Source organism: Syngnathus typhle, unplaced genomic scaffold, assembly GCF_033458585.1.
Source record: "Syngnathus typhle isolate RoL2023-S1 ecotype Sweden unplaced genomic scaffold, RoL_Styp_1.0 HiC_scaffold_197, whole genome shotgun sequence".
NCBI classification, from domain to species: domain Eukaryota; kingdom Metazoa; phylum Chordata; class Actinopteri; order Syngnathiformes; family Syngnathidae; genus Syngnathus; species Syngnathus typhle.
This window is the reverse complement of record NW_026872102.1, coordinates 105001-113869: the sequence shown is the minus strand read 5'-3', so window position 1 is coordinate 113869 and position 8869 is coordinate 105001.

Genomic DNA, 8869 nt, shown 5'->3' with positions numbered 1-8869 from the left:
GGGGGTCTTCCTTGAAATGTTACCCGGCTTTTGAGCTCTCCTGTCCGGCGTGGGTTTGCGTCAGCGGCCGGTGTCATTTACTCGTCGTGCCGACCGGAGGGAGGCCACTCCCCGCCACAGCTGAACAGTCATCCCGGCCTAGTGGAGGTCTGCGCAGGGGGGGTCTTCCTTGAAATGTTACCCGGCTTTTGAGCTCTCCTGTCCGGCGTGGGTTTGCGTCAGCGGCCGGTGTCATTTACTCGTCGTGCCGACCGGAGGGAGGCCACTCCCCGCCACAGCTGAACAGTCATCCCGGCCTAGTGGAGGTCTGCGCAGGGGGGGTCTTCCTTGAAATGTTACCCGGCTTTTGAGCTCTCCTGTCCGGCGTGGGTTTGCGTCAGCGGCCGGTGTCATTTACTCGTCGTGTCCACCGGAGGGAGGCCACTCCCCGCCGCAGCTGCAGCGGCAGCTTTGAAACGTCATCCCGGCCCCCTGGAACTGTGCGCGGGGGGGGCGATGCGTCCCGTGCGAGGTACCAGGTCGCGCTGCGCCGTCTGCCTGGCCGCTTTGGGCCCGCTGGAAGTCTATTAAAGCTCCGCGATCTCCGCCTCGGTGCTTAAAAAGCGTCCATCCGCTCTCCTGGAGCTTCTTTCGGTCATCTCGTCCGCGTGCACGGCCTGCCGGTGGCACCGGCTGGAGCTCCGCAAAAAGCTCCATTTCTGTTAAAAATGCTTAGCCGCCTCCCTGGAAGCCTAATCGGGCATAAAAAGCTAGGCGGAACGGCCCCAAAGCTCCACACGGAAGTCCCAAAAAAGCTCCATGATTGGTCAATAATGCTTAGCCGCCTCCCTGGAAGCCTAATCGGGCATAAAAAGCTAGGCGGAACGGCCCCAAAGCTCCACACGGAAGTCCCAAAAAAGCTCCATGATTGGTCAATAATGCTTAGCCGCCTCCCTGGAAGCCTAATCGGGCATAAAAAGCTAGGCGGAACGGCCCCAAAGCTCCACACGGAAGTCCCAAAAAAGCTCCATGATTGGTCAATAATGCTTAGCCGCCTCCCTGGAAGCCTAATCGGGCATAAAAAGCTAGGCGGAACGGCCCCAAAGCTCCACACGGAAGTCCCAAAAAAGCTCCATGATTGGTCAATAATGCTTAGCCGCCTCCCTGGAAGCCTAATCGGGCATAAAAAGCTAGGCGGAACGGCCCCAAAGCTCCACACGGAAGTCCCAAAAAAGCTCCATGATTGGTCAATAATGCTTAGCCGCCTCCCTGGAAGCCTAATCGGGCATAAAAAGCTAGGCGGAACGGCCCCAAAGCTCCACACGGAAGTCCCAAAAAAGCTCCATGATTGGTCAATAATGCTTAGCCGCCTCCCTGGAAGCCTAATCGGGCATAAAAAGTTAGGCGGAACGGCTCCAAAGCTCCACACGGAAGTCCCAAAAAAGCTCCATGATTGGTCAATAATGCTTAGCCGCCTCCCTGGAAGCCTAATCGGGCATAAAAAGTTAGGCGGAACGGCCCCAAAGCTCCACACGGAAGTCCCAAAAAAGCTCCATGATTGGTCAATAATGCTTAGCCGCCTCCCTGGAAGCCTAATCGGGCATAAAAAGTTAGGCGGAACGGCCCCAAAGCTCCACACGGAAGTCCGAAAAAAGCTCAAAAATTTTCTAAGTGCCAACGGCTCATTCGCCGTAATGTGTCCGCTCCGCGCTGGTTCCCCGGTCGGCCGCGAATAGCGCAAAATCAGCCTCACGGAAGTTCGAAAAAAGCTCAAAAATTTTCTAAGTGCCAACGGCTCATTCGCCGTAATGTGTCCGCTCCGCGCTGGTTCCCCGGTCGGCCGCGAATAGCGCAAAATCAGCCTCACGGAAGTTCGAAAAAAGCTCAAAAATTTTCTAAGTGCCAACGGCTCATTCGCCGTAATGTGTCCGCTCCGCGCTGGTTCCCCGGTCGGCCGCGAATAGCGCAAAAATCAGCCTAAGTGCAGTACCAACCTTGGCGTGTTGGTGCGCCAGAGTACGATGAGTTGGTCCCCCTAGTCACTGTACTCATTACCTTTACCCCCTAATCGCAAAATATAGTCAGAACGTATATGCAGAAGACTATTTTTTTCTTTTTTAAAATTTTCTAAGTGCCAGCGGATGCTGGCACACGAACTGTCCGAGCTACGACGGTTCTCCGGTCGGACAGCGAGGGTGAAAAAGCGGTCCTAAAATCACCGAGGGCTGCCGCACAAGTTGTCCGAGTGGCGACGGTTCCCCGGTCGGCCACGAATGTCGAAAATTCGGCCTCTCCACCACGGAGGTCGGTGAGAATTTCAGAATATTTTCTAAGTGCCAACGGCTCTTGCGCCGTAAAGTGTCCGCTTTGCCTGGTTCCCTCGGTCGGCCACAAATAGCGAAAAATCAGCCTCTCCTTCTGGAGCTCGCCTAAGTGCCAACGGCTCTTGCGCCGTAATGTGTCCGCTTTGTCTGGTTCCCTCGGTCGGCCACAAACGGCGAAAAATCAGCCTCTCCTTCTGGAGCTCGTGCCAACTTTGGCGAATATTTTCTAAGTGCCAACGGCTCTTGCGCCGTAAAGTGTCCGCTTTGCCTGGTTCCCTCGGTCGGCCACAAATAGCGAAAAATCAGCCTCTCCTTCTGGAGCTCGCCTAAGTGCCAACGGCTCTTGCGCCGTAATGTGTCCGCTTTGTCTGGTTCCCTCGGTCGGCCACAAACGGCGAAAAATCAGCCTCTCCTTCTGGAGCTCGTGCCAACTTTGGCGAATATTTTCTAAGTGCCAACGGCTCTTGCGCCGTAAAGTGTCCGCTTTGCCTGGTTCCCTCGGTCGGCCACAAATAGCGAAAAATCAGCCTCTCCTTCTGGAGCTCGCCTAAGTGCCAACGGCTCTTGCGCCGTAATGTGTCCGCTTTGTCTGGTTCCCTCGGTCGGCCACAAACGGCGAAAAATCAGCCTCTCCTTCTGGAGCTCGTGCCAACTTTGGCGAATATTTTCTAAGTGCCAACGGCTCTTGCGCCGTAAAGTGTCCGCTTTGCCTGGTTCCCTCGGTCGGCCACAAATAGCGAAAAATCAGCCTCTCCTTCTGGAGCTCGCCTAAGTGCCAACGGCTCTTGCGCCGTAATGTGTCCGCTTTGTCTGGTTCCCTCGGTCGGCCACAAACGGCGAAAAATCAGCCTCTCATTCTGGAGCTCGTGCCAACTTTGGCGAATATTTTCTAAGTGCCAACGGCTCTTGCGCCGTAATGTGTCCGCTTTGCCTGGTTCCCTCGGTCGGCCACAAATAGCGAAAAAATCAGCCTCTCCTTCTGGAGCTCGCCTAAGTGCCAACGGCTCTTGCGCCGTAATGTGTCCGCTTTGCCTGGTTCCCTCGGTCGGCCACAAACGGCGAAAAATCAGCCTCTCCTTCTGGAGCTCGTGCCAACTTTGGCGAATATTTTCTAAGTGCCAACGGCTCTTGCGCCGTAATGTGTCCGCTTTGCCTGGTTCCCTCGGTCGGCCACAAATAGCGAAAAAATCAGCCTCTCCTTCTGGAGCTCGCCTAAGTGCCAACGGCTCTTGCGCCGTAATGTGTCCGCTTTGCCTGGTTCCCTCGGTCGGACCACAAACGGCGAAAAATCAGCCTCTCCTTCTGGAGCTCGTGCCAACTTTGGCGAATATTTTCTAAGTGCCAACGGCTCTTGCGCCGTAATGTGTCCGCTTTGCCTGGTTCCCTCGGTCGGCCACAAATAGCGAAAAAATCAGCCTCTCCTTCTGGAGCTCGCCTAAGTGCCAACGGCTCTTGCGCCGTAATGTGTCCGCTTTGCCTGGTTCCCTCGGTCGGCCACAAATAGCGAAAAAATCAGCCTCTCCTTCTGGAGCTCGCCTAAGTGCCAACGGCTCTTGCGCCGTAATGTGTCCGCTTTGCCTGGTTCCCTCGGTCGGCCACAAACGGCGAAAAATCAGCCTCTCCTTCTGGAGCTCGTGCCAACTTTGGCGAATATTTTCTAAGTGCCAACGGCTCTTGCGCCGTAATGTGTCCGCTTTGCCTGGTTCCCTCGGTCGGCCACAAATAGCGAAAAAATCAGCCTCTCCTTCTGGAGCTCGCCTAAGTGCCAACGGCTCTTGCGCCGTAATGTGTCCGCTTTGCCTGGTTCCCTCGGTCGGCCACAAACGGCGAAAAATCAGCCTCTCCTTCTGGAGCTCGTGCCAACTTTGGCGAATATTTTCTAAGTGCCAACGGCTCTTGCGCCGTAATGTGTCCGCTTTGCCTGGTTCCCTCGGTCGGCCACAAATAGCGAAAAAATCAGCCTCTCCTTCTGGAGCTCGCCTAAGTGCCAACGGCTCTTGCGCCGTAATGTGTCCGCTTTGCCTGGTTCCCTCGGTCGGCCACAAACGGCGAAAAATCAGCCTCTCCTTCTGGAGCTCGCCTAAGTGCCAACGGCTCTTGCGCCGTAATGTGTCCGCTTTGTCTGGTTCCCTCGGTCGGCCACAAATAGCGAAAAATCAGCCTCTCCTTCTGGAGCTCGCGCAAGTGCCAACGGCTCTTGCGCCGTAATGTGTCCGCTTTGCCTGGTTCCCTCGGTCGGCCACGAACGGCGAAAAATCAGCCTCTCCTTCTGGAGCTCGCCTAAGTGCCAACGGCTCTTGCGCCGTAATGTGTCCGCTTTGCCTGGTTCCCTCGGTCGGCCACAAACGGCGAAAAATCAGCCTCTCCTTCTGGAGCTCGCCTAAGTGCCAACGGCTCTTGCGCCGTAATGTGTCCGCTTTGCCTGGTTCCCTCGGTCGGCCACAAACGGCGAAAAATCAGCCTCTCCTTCTGGAGCTCGCCTAAGTGCCAACGGCTCTTGCGCCGTAATGTGTCCGCTTTGCCTGGTTCCCTCGGTCGGCCACAAATAGCGAAAAACCAGCCTCTCCTTCTGGAGCTCGCCTAAGTGCCAACGGCTCTTGCGCCGTAATGTGTCCGCTTTGCCTGGTTCCCTCGGTCGGCCACAAACGGCGAAAAATCAGCCTCTCCTTCTGGAGCTCGCCTAAGTGCCAACGGCTCTTGCGCCGTAATGTGTCCGCTTTGCCTGGTTCCCTCGGTCGGCCACAAATAGCGAAAAATCAGCCTCTCCTTCTGGAGCTCGCGCAAGTGCCAACGGCTCTTGCGCCGTAAAGTGTCCGCTTTGTCTGGTTCCCTCGGTCGGCCACAAATAGCGAAAAATCAGCCTCTCCTTCTGGAGCTCGCCTAAGTGCCAACGGCTCTTGCGCCGTAATGTGTCCGCTTTGCCTGGTTCCCTCGGTCGGCCACAAATAGCGAAAAATCAGCCTCTCCTTCTGGAGCTCGCCTAAGTGCCAACGGCTCTTGCGCCGTAATGTGTCCGCTTTGCCTGGTTCCCTCGGTCGGCCACAAATAGCGAAAAATCAGCCTCTCCTTCTGGAGCTCGCCTAAGTGCCAACGGCTCTTGCGCCGTAATGTGTCCGCTTTGCCTGGTTCCCTCGGTCGGCCACAAATAGCGAAAAACCAGCCTCTCCTTCTGGAGCTCGCCTAAGTGCCAACGGCTCTTGCGCCGTAATGTGTCCGCTTTGCCTGGTTCCCTCGGTCGGCCACAAATAGCGAAAAATCAGCCTCTCCTTCTGGAGCTCGCGCCAACTTTGGCGAATATTTTCTAAGTGCCAACGGCTCTTGCGCCGTAAAGTGTCCGCTTTGTCTGGTTCCCTCGGTCGGCCACAAATAGCGAAAAATCAGCCTCTCCTTCTGGAGCTCGCGCAAGTGCCAACGGCTCTTGCGCCGTAAAGTGTCCGCTTTGTCTGGTTCCCTCGGTCGGCCACAAATAGCGAAAAATCAGCCTCTCCTTCTGGAGCTCGTGCCAACTTTGGCGAATATTTTCTAAGTGCCAACGGCTCTTGCGCCGTAATGTGTCCGCTTTGTCTGGTTCCCTCGGTCGGCCACAAATAGCGAAAAATCAGCCTCTCCTTCTGGAGCTCGTGCCAACTTTGGCGAATATTTTCTAAGTGCCAACGGCTCTTGCGCCGTAAAGTGTCCGCTTTGCCTGGTTCCCTCGGTCGGCCACAAATAGCGAAAAATCAGCCTCTCCTTCTGGAGCTCGCGCCAACTTTGTCAAAAAATTTCTAAGTGCCAACGGCTCTTGCGCCGTAAAGTGTCCGCTTTGCCTGGTTCCCTCGGTCGGCCACAAATAGCGAAAAATCAGCCTCTCCTTCTGGAGCTCGCGCCAACTTTGTCGAAAAATTTCTAAGTGCCAACGGCTCTTGCGCCGTAAAGTGTCCGCTTTGTCTGGTTCCCTCGGTCGGCCGCAAATAGCGAAAAATCAGCCTCTCGCCCGTCAGGTACCAGGCGTTGGGGTACCAGGGGTAAGTGCAGTACCAGCTTTGGTCTGTTGGTGCGCCAGAGTACGATGAGTTGGTCCCCCTAGTCACTGTACTCATTACCTTTACCCCCAAATCGCAAAATATAGTCAGAACGAGTGTGGGGAACACAAGTTTTGGCCCCGAGAACCAGGCGGCTGGTGTCTCTAGCGATGTGTTCCCCCCCAAAAAGTGTTCACATGCTCGGACAGCGAACCTAGGAGCTACCGCAAAGCACTCTGGAAGTGCAAGAGCGAAAAATTTTCTAAGTACAAAAACTCTCGAAAATTTTCAAAGTGTCACAGTGCTCGAAAATTTTCAAAGTGCTACATGCTTTCCATCCAAGGAAGGAATAGTGGAGGACCGGCCGCCTCCTTAAACACAAGCCGGCGGAACGACGGGGAGGACCGGCCGCCTCCTTAAACACAGGCCGGTGGAACGTTTGGCAGAATTCTTCTCGTGGAGGACCGGCCGCCTCCTTAAACACAAGCCGGCGGAACGACGGGGAGGACCGGCCGCCTCCTTAAACACAGGCCGGTGGAACGTTTGGCAGAATTCTTCTCGTGGAGGACCGGCCGCCTCCTTAAACACAGGCCGGTGGGAACGGTTGGCAGAATTGCGTGACGGCCGCCTGCTCCCGGCGTCCGCACGTGAACGAACACCCCCTCCCGGGGACGGCCGTCTGCTCCCGACCGCCGTCCTTCACCCCCTCACCTTCCGGACCCCCGTCTGCTCCCGGCGGGCCTCCGAGTACCCCCACCTTCTCCCGAACTGACCGACAGGCAATGAGACCCGCCTTGGTAGGGCCCCCACCGGCCCCGGCTCGCGCCGGCGTTGGGTGGACGGTTCCTCCCCACTTGCGGGTCGCTCTCCACGGAGGACCGGTCGCCTCACTAAACATAGGCCGGGCGAAAATCTGCGAATGTTATACATCCAAGGAGGGAGGACCGGCCGCCTCCTTAAACCACCGGCCGGGCGAAAATATGCGAATGTTATACATCCAAGGAGGGAGGACCGGTCGCCTCACTAAACATAGGCCGGGCGAAAATCTGCGAATGTTATACATCCAAGGAGGGAGGACCGGCCGCCTCCTTAAACCACCGGCCGGGCGAAAATCTGCGAATGTTATACATCCAAGAAAGGAAGGAAGGAGGGAACCGGCCGCCTCCTTAAACACAGGCCGGGCGAAAATCTGCGAATCTTATCCATCCAAGGACGGAGGACCGGCCGCCTCCTTAAACACAGGCCGGTAGGAACGGTTGGCAGAATCGCGTGACGGCCGCCTGCTCCCGGCGTCCGCACGTGAACGAACACCCCCTCCCGGGGACGGCCGTCTGCTCCCGGCCGCCGTCCTTCACCCCCCTCAGCTTCCGGACCCCCGTCTGCTCCCGGCGGGCCTCCGAGTACCCTCCCCTTCTCCCGAACTGACCGACTGGCACTCATGACCCGCCTTGGTAGGGCCCCCACCGGCCCCGGCTCGCGCCGGCGTTGGGTGGACGGTTCCTCCCCACTTGCGGGTCGCACTCTAGCGCCTCGGCCGCCGCGAGAGCGTGCGCTACGCGCCGCCCCCGCAGGCCTTGGCGCGACCGAACGGCAGCGAGACCGAGACGCCCCGAATCCCCCACCTAGAGGAAATCAACGGAGGCCGAGCGCGCGATCCGATTGCGGCACGCCGCGTGGGTGTCCGCCGGCCGCGCCGGTCTACCGCGAATGCTGTTTCTCAAACCCTTGCCTAACCAGACGGCACCGCGGGATGTGTTGTCGCAACTCTGCTCGACTATCGGAATAGCCTTTCCCGACTACCGCGTTGCGGGAGGCGTCTTTCGTGCCGCCGGTGGCGTATGACCTTCCGCGAGAGGCGTGCGGGCTCGGGGGGGCCGCAACGACCGAGTCTGACTCGGACGGGGCGCAGCTTCCCTCCCGGTCGCAGCAATAAGCGCCGAACGCAGCGTTGGTCACCAGCCACCCCGGCGGGTTCGTCGGGAGCGCCGGTACCCTTCCGTAGCTAGTTGCCAGCTGGCCACAGCGGGCCGCACCGACCGAGTCTGACTCGGACGGGGCGCAGCTTCCCGTCTGGGTGACAGCGGCGCTGAGGACGGCGGGGCGGCCGGAACCCCTTCGACCCCCCGGCTCCCACCAGTGTCGATCAAACTCCGCATCCTGGCCGTAGCGCGAGACCGGCGGGCCGCAACGACCGAGTCTGACTCGGACGGGGCGCAGCTTCCCGCTTGGGCCTCGGCGCGCGCGCCTCGCGCGGGCAAGTCGCCGGCACAGCGCCGCGCCCCCGACCCCCGCTTTACGGAAACGAAGCGAGCCTCAGCGGGCCGCAACGACCGAGTCTGACTCGGACGGGGCGCAGCTTCCCGCCTGGGTCATCGCACGTTCCCCCAGCTCGGGCCTGGGAGGCCGACGCCTTTCCCCCGGACCACCGCCGTGCCCGCACGGTTCATCCTCGGCCCCCGCTGGCCAAGCCCGACCGACGTGCCACCCCCGTTGCCGAGTTCGCTCTTCCCGAGCTTCGTCCCCAACCCTCACGCGAGCCGTCCGTCCCCCGAACCGACCGACGGG